The 15,112-nt window shown below is 36.0% G+C and overlaps 1 long non-coding RNA gene and 1 pseudogene across 3 annotated transcripts; one reads left to right on the forward strand and one right to left on the reverse strand.

The window, feature by feature from the left end:
- The first annotated feature begins 2,170 nt into the window (after nt 1-2,170).
- LOC149176969 (uncharacterized) lies at nt 2,171-4,535 on the forward strand. 3 transcript variants are annotated; one of them, XR_016258696.1, is made up of 7 exons: nt 2,171-2,345; nt 2,543-2,578; nt 2,894-2,944; nt 3,186-3,314; nt 3,440-3,508; nt 4,040-4,119; nt 4,341-4,535. It is a non-coding gene; the product is annotated as an uncharacterized LOC149176969 (long non-coding RNA). The 3 variants fall into 3 exon arrangements; XR_016258695.1 differs by having other exon boundaries at nt 4,351-4,535; XR_016258694.1 differs by having other exon boundaries at nt 4,040-4,535.
- A 7,824-nt stretch (nt 4,536-12,359) lies between these two features.
- Nucleotides 12,360-14,230, reverse strand: LOC149176970 (E3 ubiquitin-protein ligase WAV3-like; annotated as a pseudogene).
- Between the last annotated feature and the right edge of the window lie 882 nt (nt 14,231-15,112).

The following is a 15,112-nucleotide window of genomic DNA, read 5'->3' on the forward strand; positions in this document are numbered from 1 at the left end:
CTTGGGAGAACGAGGCAAGGAGACGAGACGTTCACTTCAAGCATAAGAAGATATAAAATCCCCAGATCCGCCGCTGATCAAGCAGATCGGGCTCTCATCAAACAGATCGGCCAAGATCTTGCAGGTCTGCTCCCTCGGATGGGAAATGGCCACGGCAGATCTGCTCTATGAAGCTCAAAAAGCCCTGGCATGGGGTCAAGGCCCTTACCTGGCTCCTTTCAGATCCAAATTTCTCAGCCTACAGGCAGAACCATCATGCAATGGGTTAGTCCTTCAGATCTGGTGCAGGATCTCAAACTGAAGCTAGAGCGCAGAATGGGGATCCCTTCAAGCCTTCAACGACTTCTCTTTCAAGGTAAACAACTTGAAGACCATCTTCCCCTCTCTGCTTACAGCATTTCCAGGAACATCTCTGTGGTGGTAACCCTTCGTTTGAGAGGAGGGGCAGCGGGACAGTCTTCCTCTTCTTGGCCTTTCTCATACAAAGACGCAGTTCACTCTGAGATCCCCAAACCCCCAGAAGCCCTTAAATCTAAGGCCTTCTTGGTTGACAAGATTGAAGAAGTTCCCTCTGTTGAACTCATTCATGAAGATCTGGCTTCCCATCTTCAAGTATTTGCAGAAAGAGCCATCATTTGCAGATTCAACGGATTGTGGCCGCGATCTCAGGATCTTTATGCATGGATCCATCCAAACTGGACACATCATTGTAAGATCCTTTTTTGTTCGAAAGGTTACTTCATTGTTTTATTTGATAACAGTAAGCATTATGAAAAAGCCTTAGTAGAGGGCCCTTGGTTCATGGGAACTGCAGGGCTATTATTGACTCCTTGGTTCCCAGATTTTGACCCATCTACTGCAGTCATTACCAAGACACCTGTATGGATCCGGCTTCCAAACTTACCTGCCCACCTATGGAGTACTCGTGTCTTCAGAGCCATAGGAGACACCTTGGGCAGCTTCATCAGGGGTGATTTATGGCGGGAATCCAAAGGTTTCTACTCATATATAAGAGTATGTGCTGAGTTAGACCTGAGCAAAGGACTTCCAGAACAAATCAATCTGAAGATAAACGACTTTTTCTGGACCCAGACACTGGATTACGAGAATACGGCTTTTCGGTGCCGCCATTGCCACCAATCTGGGCATTTGCAGAATACATGCCCATCTCGCCCGACAAAAAAGAACAAGTCCAACGTCTCCAAGCCCAAGTCCAAACGATGGGCTCCTTGCTCTCCTCCTCCTGTCATGGATTCTGATTCCTCCAGCTCTGAAGATGAAGATAGTGATGAAGAATTGAATCAGGCCCCTCATTTCGTGGCCCCTTCCACCGATGGTCTGGAGCCTTCCTCTGACTCAGCCACTGCTCAGAAACGTGTCCATTTGTCCTCCTCCTCTGATTCAGAAAATGAGGGCTCTCCTGTGGAGGAACCCAATCTTCAAGTTGTTATCGCTCATCCACCCCAAAATGGCTGGGTTGAAGTCAAAAAAAGGAAAGGGAAAAAGCTTCGTGTTGATGCCTCTACCCTTTCAGGGTAGGAATCAATGCTTCTTTGGGTTCCCAGTGACTTGTTGTAGCTCCTTGCTTGCTTAACTCCTTCTCCGGAACCGAGGTTGATAGTCCTATCATTTCCAGTGGCCGGTTCCTTGTCTCTCTGGAATGTATCCTCTTGTACAATATTTTTGCTTAATAGAATTAGTCTTAATTCAGAAGAAAAAAAAAATATAATAGTAAAGATAAATGCATATTATTAATAATAACTAAATATTATTATTATATTACATATGAATTATATTATAGTTTTAAATACAACTATTAATATATTAGCAAAATTTTAAGTAATAGCTAATATTTTATTAATATACAAAACAATGTTAATATAATAAATATATCTAATAAATAAAAAATAATAAAGCTATTATTAGTCCCTGCCCGGACTACAGCGTTCGATCGAATGTTTGACCGCCTATTAATCCATCTGTTGACCCTTTTTTTTTACGTTTTCTTGTGTTTTAACCAAAGTTTAATCGTAGCAATTTTGTTCACTTAAATTTTATCCAAAGTTTGTGAAAGCGCATTGTACCTCTTATTGCAGGCTTCAGGTGGCCCGATGCAAGAAAATTGTGGCAATACTATTTTAACCAAAGTTTTGTCATTTTATATACCATGTCATTTTATATACCATTTCCAATTTGTATTTTATCCAAAGTCTGGAAAATTATGGTGACAAACATGAAACTTAGGTGCATGCAAAGTTTATTATATAGCTGCCACCTCTCACGCAGCTGGCTACCACTGTCTGCCACCGTCTGCCACCTCTCAAGTAGCTCGCTACCACATTAAGGTACCTTCCTAATTTCTGAAGGAAAGGTGATTCTGTAAGCCAAATTGATCGACACAATTTCCATTGCTATGCTGGATGGATGGATTGAAATCTTTAATTTCTCCGGTTTTAGTTTAAACAATTCATGGAATATTTCTACATTTTCTGCAATAATAGTTTTTAGTTTATTTATTTATTCTTTCCTGTTTCCTGGGCAGAGCACTGAGTGCAAAGAGTTGATTCATATTTGCAAGGTACCTAGCAACTCCGTCCCAACACTTCTGGGGATGTGCTTCATCTCTTTTTTCTTTTAATTCTGCAATGAATTGCCTAATTGTTGTTCTCAGTTGTTTGTCTGCTCCCCGGCATGGCCATGCATGCGTTTCTTTTTTCATTCTAATTTTGGTTCTGGTTGATGTTTTCTTTTGTTTGTATTGTTTCATCTGCGTTTCTTTTTTCATTCTAATTTTGGTTCTGGTTGATGTTTTCTTTTTCATTTTTCTTTTGTTTGTATTGTTTCATCTGCGGAACTATTTTTTTTTCCTTTAATTTTAAATTGCGGAATGCAGAGTAGAGGGAAGGCAGACAGAAAAGGAATCCCTGATTTCGAATTCATAGAGGTATGCTTTTGTTTGGTTTAATGTGAATCCATAGACAGATATTTCGAATGTTTTCAAACTAGTGTATATATAGAAAGCGGATGCTGCCTGTTAGATTATGGCCTCGCTTGGATTGGTTCGGATTCCTCTGTTTCTCAACAATTTAATCCTTAACACGCGTGGCTTGCTTTTTGTAGTGCTCTCTGCATCAGTCTTTTTTTCCATCTTTATCTTTCTGAGGTCGTGTTTCGTTGGTTTGCAGGTGAGTGAGAAGAGCAGAAGATAACGATAAACTCAATATTTTTTGATGTGGATGTGGAATTGGCCTGTGCGTGACATCGCTAAATGCGGTCGTTCTTGCCTCACCGATTCAGCCCTCGTCTCCATGAAGGTAGGGTTGCATTCCTCCGATTTTCTTTCATTCTGGCTTTGCGGAATTAATCTGACAAAACCTAACTCTGCTAGACAATGGATTGGTTTAGGAGAGTGTGACAGTTTTTATTATTTTTATCTCAGGGGAATTGCAGGGTTTTAATGCAATGGAGAAAGCCCATTGGCATTTCAATTGAAAGCGAGCCATTCCAGGTATTTTCTGCGTACACGTCAATTGGTTTAAATTTCTTTGGTGGGTTGTTAGGGTTTCGCTGAACTGTTACTAAAATGGAGTTGTCTACCGACGCAACAAAATAGCTCGCCTGAAGGCAGTTTTTAGTTGGGGTAAATTTTTTAATAGATTAGCACCACTAAAACCTTTGCGGCACCTAAAATACTGAGGTTTAACAGCTGTAATTAAAATTTTCAAAAAATTACCAGAATTTTTATAATCTTGTTAAAATTCCTAAACTATTTTGTAGATTTTTTAAACTACGCGTTAAAGAATATCGTATGTTTAAAGGAAGAGCCTCTCTGTTGAAAGACAATCAGATGAGGAGAGTGAGTTTGCTTTTTCGTTTTATTTTTCTATTTGCCCAGAATTTAATCTTTAAAAAGATTTTTCAGCTTTGATAGTTGGCTTGACTGAGGGCTAATACTGAGGTTTAACAGCTGTAATTAAAATTTTCAAAAAAATTACCAGAATTTTTATAATCTTGCTAAAATTCCTGAACTATTTTGTAGATTTTTTAAACTACGCGTTAAAGAATATCGTATGTCTTAAAGGAAGAGCCTCTCTGTTGAAAGACAATCAGATGAGCAGAGTGAGTTTGCTTTTTCGTTTTATTTTTCTATTTGCCCAGAATTTAATCTTTAAAAAGATTTTTCAGCTTTGATAGTTGGCTTGACTGAGGGCTTGATTTCAATAACCTTTAAAGGTATAATCTGACCTTACGGTTGTCTCTTATAACGTGTGATTCACTTTATGACTATTATGTTTTCGATTGACCACTAACTCTGAGCTATGCACTGATGTCTCTGGAAGCCGTGTGCAGAAGACTGGTACTGATATTCTGATGGTCATTCAACACGATCTCCTTGAGCTGAAGGTGAGTGGCGTCAATGCATTTTGTATAATTTCCAATTGCTGCGTCCCAATTCAAGCACTGAGTACAAACAGTGTGTATTATGTCAAAAATTATGATAACTGTCTACGATTACTGTATTTTGCGATCAATTATAGGCGTTTTCAGTATTCTCCTAAAAGCCAACTGCAATGGGGAATGTGGATTTATTTATTTCTTAAATAAAATTAATATCGTTATAAATGATGCTTAGTTAGATGTTTCTCCGGTTTGTGAGGGCACCAATTCAAGCACTTAGTATATACTATGAGAGCGCTTACTGGTATGTAATCACTTGACAACAGAGACCCCAGTACTATTTTCTTGCTACCAGGAATCCAAACAAATAGAGAATAAAAGGGTGAGATGAACACCATACCTGAGATTGAAATAGGTCATAGGATGCCCTGCTGCTTGCTCGCTTGCAACTGCTTCATCTTTTTGTGCTTCCTACTTCCTCCCAATCTGGTAGATACTCTAGTGGACTTCATAAATCTCTGATCTCAAACCAGTTATTTCTACAATGCAGAAAACTCAGATTTTGCAATTCCCAGCGTTTGCTCAAACTCTAATAGGTAAGAAGAGCACTCAGACAATATGATGCGAGTTGTAGCCACAAATTTATACACGAAATGCTTTAGGTTTGAATAGGATATAACCCTACGCGTCTGTGATAGCGCTGTCCAAATAAGTAAGCATTCTCCAACTCACGCTGCTTCGATGGTTTTCTATGTCGTTGGATATCCATTCCCAGGTCACTCTTGTTTCAGGTAATCATGTGAAACAAATAATATGGTAAGTTGAAGCATTTTGGAGTAGCTACCATTTGTTGCAAGTGATCATGTCCATTGACAACTCTGTTTTATACGTGTCGTCTTAATAAAATGTTTAATTGCATATCCAACATATGGTGTTGCATGTTTGGGGTGTCGTTTTAATAAAATGTTTAATTGCATATCCAACATATGGTGTTACATGTTACATGTGCCAAGAACAATTTTGTATGGTGTTGCATGTTACATGGGCCAAGAACAATTTTCAAAAAATCTGTTTCTTTTGGGACATGTTCATTTTCCAATCTGGAAAAAGGTGTTCAATTTTTTGAACTTTTTTAAATTATGATTTTTTCAGATCTTAGTTCACTGAATTAGTGAATTTTATTTTGGACAAAAACATAAAAAATTAACACTCATTTTTTAAATTTTTATTTCAATTTTTTTTATCAAAATCCTATAATAATATTAACAAAATATAACAAAAATTTATTATATAAATGATGATATTTAGAAAAAACACACCTTAATTTTATTTTAATAAATATTTTTTTTTACATAAAATTTAAAACATGCCAGTGATATTTAAATAAACGCCTTAAACTTGGTAAAAATTTGTGAATCGTGACATAAATGTTTTCTCTGCTAAATAACAACATAATTACTAAATTAAACTTGGTAAAAATTTGTGAATCGTGACATAAATGTTTTCTCTGTTAAATAACAACATAATTTACTAAAAAATTTAATCTGGATTTCAGCAATGAAAAATGCGGCCCACAAAAAGATTTAGATTAATTTAAATGTGTGGAGTTAGTGACAGTCCTCTTAGTGCAACAATTTAAATTTAATCTTGAACAACTAAATTTAAACTTGGTAAAAATTTGTGAATCGTGACATAAATGTTTTCTCTGCTAAATAACAACATAATTTACTAAATTAAACTTGGTAAAAATTTGTGAATCGTGACATAAATGTTTTCTCTGCTAAATAACAACATAATTTACTAAAAATTTTAATCTGGATTTCAGCAAGGAAAAATGCGGCCCCACAAAAAGATTTAGATTAATTTAAACGTGTGGAGTTAGTGACAGTTGGAAATTGAGCTTATTTAAAGCCCTTCCCAAAAGCAAACAAGCATTGCAGCGATTTCTTCTCAGCCTCTTTAACATTGTGGTTTTGGCTTGGCTTGGCTTGTTTGACGTTCTTCATTAGTAATGTAACGCAGAGAGGAGTTGAGGAATCAACCCACGAACGCTCCTCTCAAAAGAAATTTGAAATTAAAACTCACTGTGATACAACACCCACATGAATTGAATTCATGTCAGCTAGCTTCTTTGCCGAAAGCACGAGAAATGGTGCACAAATCAAAAAAAGGCATTCCCTTGCGGCAGGGACTACCGGCTGCATGCAGCACTTGTTATTTATATAGTTATCAGTAATGAGAACTTTTAACAAAATACACTTAAAGTTATCAATGTGGTGGGTAGTTGATATATGCCTATATGCCTATTGGCATATATCAACTACATTGCTAAATGTTGTTGTATATGCGTTTCATATACACCCATAGGCATATATCATTTACATTGGTAAATGTGGTTGTGCTAGTTTTATTCTTCCTTCCTTCAATTTATTTAAACGTGGTGTTTATTTAGTTAAATCATTTTTATGCTTATCTAATTATTCAATTCACAATAATGAAGATATTAGACATGGATTAAGTTATGGTTTGGTTTATTATAATAAAATTTTCCCTGGTTCAAGTGACATTCTCCTTTTCCATTCTTTCAATTGATTAAAACATAGTGTTGCTTAATTAATTCTTTTTTATACTTATTTAATTGCTAGATTCACAATAATGAATATAAAAAGAATGCTTTTTCGTATTAATCACATCAACTTTGTCATGCGGATGAACCGCATTAGTTGGTTCGAAACGTCGACCAATAATGATATGATAAATCTGAAAAATATTCTTATTACATTTTGGATCACGAAATCCCCAGATCTAACGATAAATATATTAAATTACGAATTGAGTTATGGTGATATTAGAATTTTTTGAGATTGTATATGTATAACAAGATATGGAACTATGGAACTTTGTGGCTATTACGGAGATTGCTAATCGTATAGGGAAGTATTATTACTGGTATGAAGGTAGCTTCGGGAAGATGGATACACATATGGCATGGTTTTTGGTGGAGGTTGAGAAGGGATGTGGGTTGTTAGCTGAATTAGATATAAAATGGAACAATTTTACTTCCAAGTTATCCATTCACTATTGGGGTTCCATATTGATGTTTACCGTGCCACGGTATGGGACACCTCATTCAACAATGTCCACAATTTCTCTCTCCATCAAAGGGTTCCAGAGTTAGCGGGGAAAGCAGATTCAGAAATTCTTATATATCGAAATATTCAGTGACAGACAAAGGGATAAATGTCTGCCCATATTCCGCCAGTAATTCTTTTCTTTCGATAAGGATTTAGATGTATTCCTTAATGATTTAAGATTTAAGAATCCAAATATTGAAAGGTCTATCACCAAGGATTTTCATAAGTCTGATTTAGGCAATAATTATGGCCCGGTTCAACGTCGTGGTAATAATTCGGTCTCGCAAACAAATTTGGGTATAAATCATAACAAGGTTAGTTTCTTCATTCCATCGGATTATGGTCCACATCTTGGATCCCCCTCAACGACCCTAACGACCCTACCTCGGGAGTCGGTTAGTAATTTCTCTGGTTCGCCAGACAGGGAAATAGAGGCTCTTCTCACATCTTCGGAAAGGTTGGAGCCCCTTTTCATCAAAAGATCATTTTTCCATGGCATGTCAGATTCGCACTGTCCCTTGTCCCGACATAATGTTACTCACAGAAAAAAAAGAAGCCCCCCAGATACAAGAAGGTTTCTGCTTATGACAATCTTGAATTCTCTGCGGCTTCAGGGTCTGGAGATCGCGATGCACCTTCTAATATCGATGCTACCTATATGGTAGGGACCATGTCTATTTCTGATGTTGACAGTCACTAGGTCCTAAGAGGGGATACACTAGTTTTTGAGGTGACCCCATGATAATGATCTCAATGAACATCAAAGGTTTGGGGGCGACCCATAAAATCCGTTCCATTAAGGGTCTCATTAGACTTGTAATCCATCTTTGATTCTTATCCTAGAAACCATGATTTTTCGAGCCACTCTGTCAATTCTTTCTGAGTCGCATGTATGCATTACTGGAGCGCTGGGTTTATTGGGGTCTTGGGATTATGTGGAACCCCAACAAGATTTTCCTGAAATCTTATCAATGTGTTGCAGGGATTAGTACACTGATAGGCATCCCTCCTATTGGAATTGGGTACTTTAATCATTCCACTAATTAAAAAAATTGATCAGATGGTTTAAATTTAAAGATGTCAGTATCGCCACAATATCAATGGATGCAATTCACACCACTAACTTCCCTGCATATCTAAATAACATGATTAAACCTTGTTTAAATTAAATGTTGACAAATCTTGATTAAAAATTTACCATGCCATTTATTAATTGACACCTATCACGATTAACGAGAATGGTAAGACTACAAAAAGTTACACACACCTACCATAACAATAATAAGAGGATTACAACACGTTACACTCATAGTAGTGGACAGGTGTATTTCGGATTAACATGATTATCCATTTCAAAACATTGATAACCTGTATCCAATTCCAAATAACAGGGGTTTCCATCAATTTCACCTATTCATTATGTTTTATCTACTGACAGTACTTCTATTCTCCCCTCCCCTCTGCACAATAAGAGCGCATGAGTTTGTGGATGCATGTATAGAAAATTAGTGATTTTCAGAGATAAAATAGTGGATCAAATTTGTAGAATTCACTACCCATCGAGTCCTTATTTCACATTATTTTTTCTTGATTGCTCAAAATTTCAGCTGCATCAGACTAGGGTTTATAGAGTTTCTCATTTTGGTAAATGATAATTATGGTTTTTACAGAGCACGTCTCACATTCCTTATTGAAATTGTACCTTGAGCTTTCAATAGTAAGAAATTTTACATTTTCCCCAATAATCACTATGTTAATTGAAATGTCGAGAATTTTTATCAGATTTAAACTTGAATATTACAACCCTTATTAATAGGTGCACATAACAATTTTATTTCAGTGCTTGTCGAGCATTTAAGTATTTTTATCAAAATTCATTATATTGACTACATCATCCTTGGGGTTTTCGCAAGTTGTTAAAGGACCTTTACAATATGCCATATTGTCTACCATTTTCACAGGTTAACTTATCTCTAATTTAGATGTCATGGATAATTTAATTGTGCATTTGAATTTTGTTGATTATAGGCCATTCAAATTTTTATACAACGAGTAGAAATTCCATGTAAATACATTTCTGTTACTAGGATTTCTATCAATCCAATTTTTGTTTTGTCCAATTTTGTTTTTCCAATTTCTAATTATGTTGGAGAGCTTAGCTATGCACCTTAAATTCTGTTTTTTGTCATATTTTTTTTCTTAACTTTATGGCAATAGAAAAGTTTATTTATAATGTATATAGAGATGCTTTACAATTTTAATTGATTTATAATAAAATTTAAATATATTAATAGAAATAAATATTTTTAAAACATTATTTATTTTATACTTTGTCATTGTATAAACCTTTTCCAATCTTGCCTATTCATATTCTAATTTTCCCTTTTACTCATCAACCTTTCAACTAGATAAAAATCCTTCTTTCATTGAATCGAGTGATTTAAGCAATAGTATAAGAAAATTTAGTGGAGTGCATTGATTTAATTGATAATATAAGACAATTTCTATTTGTTGAAGTCATTTCTCAGCCTCTTCTTCATAATGGCTTCCTTCTTTGCATCTAATGTTTCCTACAGAAAGTGTTATGTGCATGGAAATAAACAATATGCTTATATTTTAATTGTAGATTTTAAAATATTTCCACAATAATTTTTTATGTTTAAATATAAGTCAAAATAATATAAATTTAATTTAGACATAAATTTTAAAATATTTCATATATTTTAAAAATATAATTTTACTTAGTAGCCTCCTTAAAGAAAATAACCCTAAATTGCTTAAATAAAATATAAATTAATTTGAATTTAATTCCATTACAAATTTTAAAATATTTCAAAATAAATTTCCTATGTAAAAATTAATACAAAAATAATTTTATTCATAACACCTCTTTGCAACTCGCTGTCCATAAAATAAAATGTTTCCATCGATTGTATTCTACAAAGCATATTGTTCCATGAATAGGTAGTAGCTTATTATAAATTGTTTCAACATGGGAAACCTCAATGGCTACCTATATTTGTCACAAAGGTTGCTTGAACGTTAATATTTTTCCGATTCTTATAAAAAAATCTCTAATTGTTCGACGATTTCAATAAATACTCATTAAAAATGTGTCAACATTTATGAGTTGTTTGAGGATCACATCGAGCATCAGCAACAAGTTCTCCAACTCTTAAAGGATAACCTCACCTTGGCGCAGAATAGAATGAAACAACAGGAAAATCAACATCGCAGCAAAATAAGTTTTGATGTAGGTGATTGGGTATTCCTATGGCTACAACCATATTAAAAAATGTCCCTCAAGCAAGCTAAGAAGCATAATAAATTATCACCAAAGTATTATGGTCCATACAAGGTGTTGCAAAATATAGGTACTATGGCATACAAATTGGAGCTTTCTACAGCTTCCCAAGTGCACCCAGTTTTCCATGTTTCATGCTTAAACAACGTTATAGGTGACAAGCTTCCAGTTCAAACAATATTGCCAGAACTTGATGAGGAAGGAAAAATCATATTGGAACCTAAAGCAGTCAAAGAAACAAGAACTCAACAGCTACGAAATCGATCAATTTCAGAGTATCTCATCAAGTGGAAGAACTTACCCATTGAAGATTCCACATGGGAGGATAAGAATTTTATATAGAAGCATCCAAAACAACTCAAGCGTTGAGGAAAACACTTTTTTGAAGGAGAGGGGCATGTTAGGTCCCTATAATACTAGTGATTCTCCCATTACTATTGTCATTGTATCAGTTATTATTATTGTTGTGCCCCTATTGTCCCCATATTGTTATTATTGTGCCTTTATATTATTATTGTTAGGTCAGCTTTGGTTATATTGTGACCCCTTAGACTCCTATATATAGAAAGGAGGTTTTTTTCATTTGAATCATCAAAGAATTGTTCATTTGTGTAATGTAAAGGAGGTTTCCCTCTGGAAGAGGCTTATTTCTAAAGCATTGATCTATCTTTTCTTTCCTTTTATGAGCTGGTTTCATAACATACCTCTCCTCTCCAAAGGCCAAATGTCCAAGAGTGAAAAGGTTGTATAGGTAAGAGGTAAGCTTGAACAAAGTCTCTAGTTGAAGTGGGTGAGGTGTAAATCAACTTGTATAATGGCATGTGGAACTATGTGCTTACATATGATCATTTAGTGGAGCATGATGGTTGATCTATCATCTAATCATATATCAACAAGTGATCAACTAGCCTCACCCAAGTTTGATCTAATTAGATCTTTGATCCATGCAATGCAATTGGTCTAACAAGATAGTGAAGGAGTGCCATCATCGAAGGATGTCTTGAAAATGAAATTGGAAGTGTTGCTTTTCCAAAACGGCTAAAGAAGTGTATGCCTTGCATAACCACATTTGAGAAGCTGGTCCCAAATTGAAATGTGGCCTTGAAAACTGGACACTCAAATAACTTAATAGTAATAGGTATGGGTGAACTTAACAGGTTCTCCTCTGTTGGAGAAATGAAACCAAGACATAGTATCTTTGGTTACACTAAAATATGTATTCTTAGCCTTACTAAGATTAACAACACCAACTTATGAATTGAAAGCCAACAAATCAATCTGTGACTGAAGACTCTCAAGAGAGGAAGCAATTAAGAACAAAGCAGTCAATGACAATAAGTACTTAGACCATGGTGTAAATTGCACCCTTTGCTGGCTTGTGTCATCTCCCTTAAAAACTAGTCAAGCTCATGATTCAATGTAAATCCTGATTAAGATGGGGAAAAGATTGTAGCCCTGTTTAAGCCCCTCAATGCTTAGAATAAGGTTAGAGAAGCCAATGGGTTTTCAAAACCAACTGATAACTAATCCATAAAGTGTTGGGATGCCTACAAATCCCTTCTTCGGATCCCCAATACAAGTTGGGCACCTATCAAATCACACATCTACTAGTGCTCTAGCTTCTGCTATGGATTTTGCGGTGCACAATCTATGTCTTTGCCTGTCAACCTCAAGAAAAATAGCATGTTCTTTGTTGCTAACATATTCAGGACGTTGAATAGATAGTTATGCCACTTGTGTCTAAATAATTTCTTGTGAAATAGGATCCCTATAAGAACAAATAACTTTTAGCATTTTAATTTCATTAACAATGGTGCTCTCTTCAAGTTTTCTAAATGGAGGAAGCTTAACATGAACCAAGAAGTCTCTCTCCTCGTCTACATACAAATCTACAATCCTTACCAATAACTTCTTCCCATCGTCTAGAATATTTCCTACATAACTACCTGCATGTATGGCACTTAATTGCACTCTTGAACTTGCATATGTGATAATAACATGCATATCCTGAATCACCACACCTAGCAAACCACCAATGCACTTTGAAAGAGCATCTTGAATAAAACTTTATGTCTCATTGAAGGAAAAGGTGCCACCAGAAATCTTTGATATGGGGTGCATGGATGTTGAATCATGATCTGTCCCAAATCCAAAAGTGTGCACAAGGATCTGTATGTTACGTTGCTCTGCAAGTTTTCCTTATTGATCTTGGCAACAAGCATTGATAATCCAAAACCCTCTTGGAATTTGATAAAACGGAAACCTTCCTATGGTTTCTCACATTTTAGGTTTCCTGACCATCCGAGAGTAAAATGATACTACAGACAAGGTTCTTCTCACGCCAGTCTTCCAACACTTTGGCACCCTTTTTCATTCCTTCAACATTGTTGGTTCCACCAGTGGACACTAGGCCATTCACTGATTACAAAGAAAACTACTGACCCTCCTGAGACATACATCATAGAGGAAACAAATGACTAGCAGTTGATGAGAAGACAATGATTGAAACGCAGTCCATGGGGCCAACATTATGAATCATGAAGCCCACAACACACTTCAATAGTGCCAGTTTTGTGCCTGCCATGATTCCACCAACATCAAGAAAAATTACAAGATCAATGGGGGCTTGATCTATGGGCATATCAGGGGTTTGGGATGGATTTCCAATATTCCAAGTTCTTTGGCTGTGTTGCTTTTTTGCACTAGATGTACAGGGACATTGAACTTTCAAATGTACTAGGACACTGAACTTCTCACGAAACTCTGAGCATGGAATTCTAGAAAAATCAGGAAACATTTTTAACTGTACAGATGTACTATCAACATCTCTACCTTGAATCCCACCACTTATGCCAATTTTCCTCTTGAATCTATAGCCTGTGAATTTCTTGCTGCTATCTCAATTTCAACCAAAGTAGGTTCATTCCCATTTTCCACACCTGACCCATTTTCTCCACTTGATCGATGCTCCAATGGCTCATCATCAGCAAAAACAACAGGGTTTGTAACACGTCTTGCAACCTCAGGATGTGGGGAACGAGCAGGTGACAAACGAGGTAAAATTGTTGTCCTACTATCTTGCTTTTCTGGCCAATTCAAAGGACTTATTCGTGCTCTACAACGCACTGGCTCTGAACGAATCCCTTGTAAGGGAACTTATTTCAACTTTGCTCGACAAACTGGGCACACCCTATTTCCATGCTTCACATTGGAAGCAATGCAAGAAAAGTGGATAGTGTGGGAACACTCTGCAGTAAATATGGCATGGAAATGACCTAGTTTCATTGCATCAAGACATATTGCACAAGGTTTCTACATCAGAAAATGTATACATTAGAGAACCATATCTATATACACATAACCATAGCTTTACAATTTCTTCAAAACACCCCATAGCCGCTGTAGGAAATTTCATCCAAAGAGATAAGAAGTTTAGAATTTCATGGTTCTTTTTGCTGAGAAAATTAATCAACTTGAAATTTGTGGAGAGAAAAAGTGATGAGGTGTGGCCACAAAAAGGAATTGCTCTAAGATAAATATGACTACCATTTTGTCAAGGGAGATTTCTTTCAAATATAATGGGTTTCCTAAGCAACACAATACTAAATTCCAGTATCTATCTCCTTTTCTTTTCTTTCATCTTCGAAGCAGTCTTGACCATCCATTAAAACCAAGAATAGAAAAGAAAACAACAGCAACAAAGGAAAAGGCTTGGCATTGTTTTTGTAGAATTTTTCCTACAAATCAGATAGCTTTTATACCATGTAGAACTTTTTCTACAAATCAGCTAGCTTTGATACCATGTAGAAATTTCCCACCTATAGATCAACCTGGTAATGCAATGTACTAAAGCAAAACACTTTATCTACTTCTACAAACAATTTAGCGGAAGCTTAATAAACATAAGCAACATCAATAAGAACACATATAACTAGTAAGAAGGAATCAATCACACATAACACAGAAGAATTTACCCGAGGAAAGCACCTGCCTAAAACTCCATCTCTGTATTATCATACAAGTGGAAATATAGTCCGGATTACAAAAAACCTTAGCTCGGAAGCTATCCAACTCTCAGTACAATCCCTCTGTTAATCATAGACAGTCAAAGGCTTCTCACAAACCTTCTCCTCTACCCTCCAAGCCTCCTATTCACTTGTGCAATTTCCTTGGGGTCCAGTGCTGCCAGTTGTGTGAATTGGCCTCTTCACACACTCACTAACCTCTGATATAACTGCACAAACTTGAAAGAGGTAAATCCTCATCATGGATGAGC

This window comes from Pinus tabuliformis, chromosome 4_1 (assembly GCF_031772625.1).
Source record: "Pinus tabuliformis cultivar Carrire ecotype Pingquan chromosome 4_1, CPIR1, whole genome shotgun sequence".
Lineage (NCBI taxonomy): Eukaryota > Viridiplantae > Streptophyta > Pinopsida > Pinales > Pinaceae > Pinus > Pinus tabuliformis.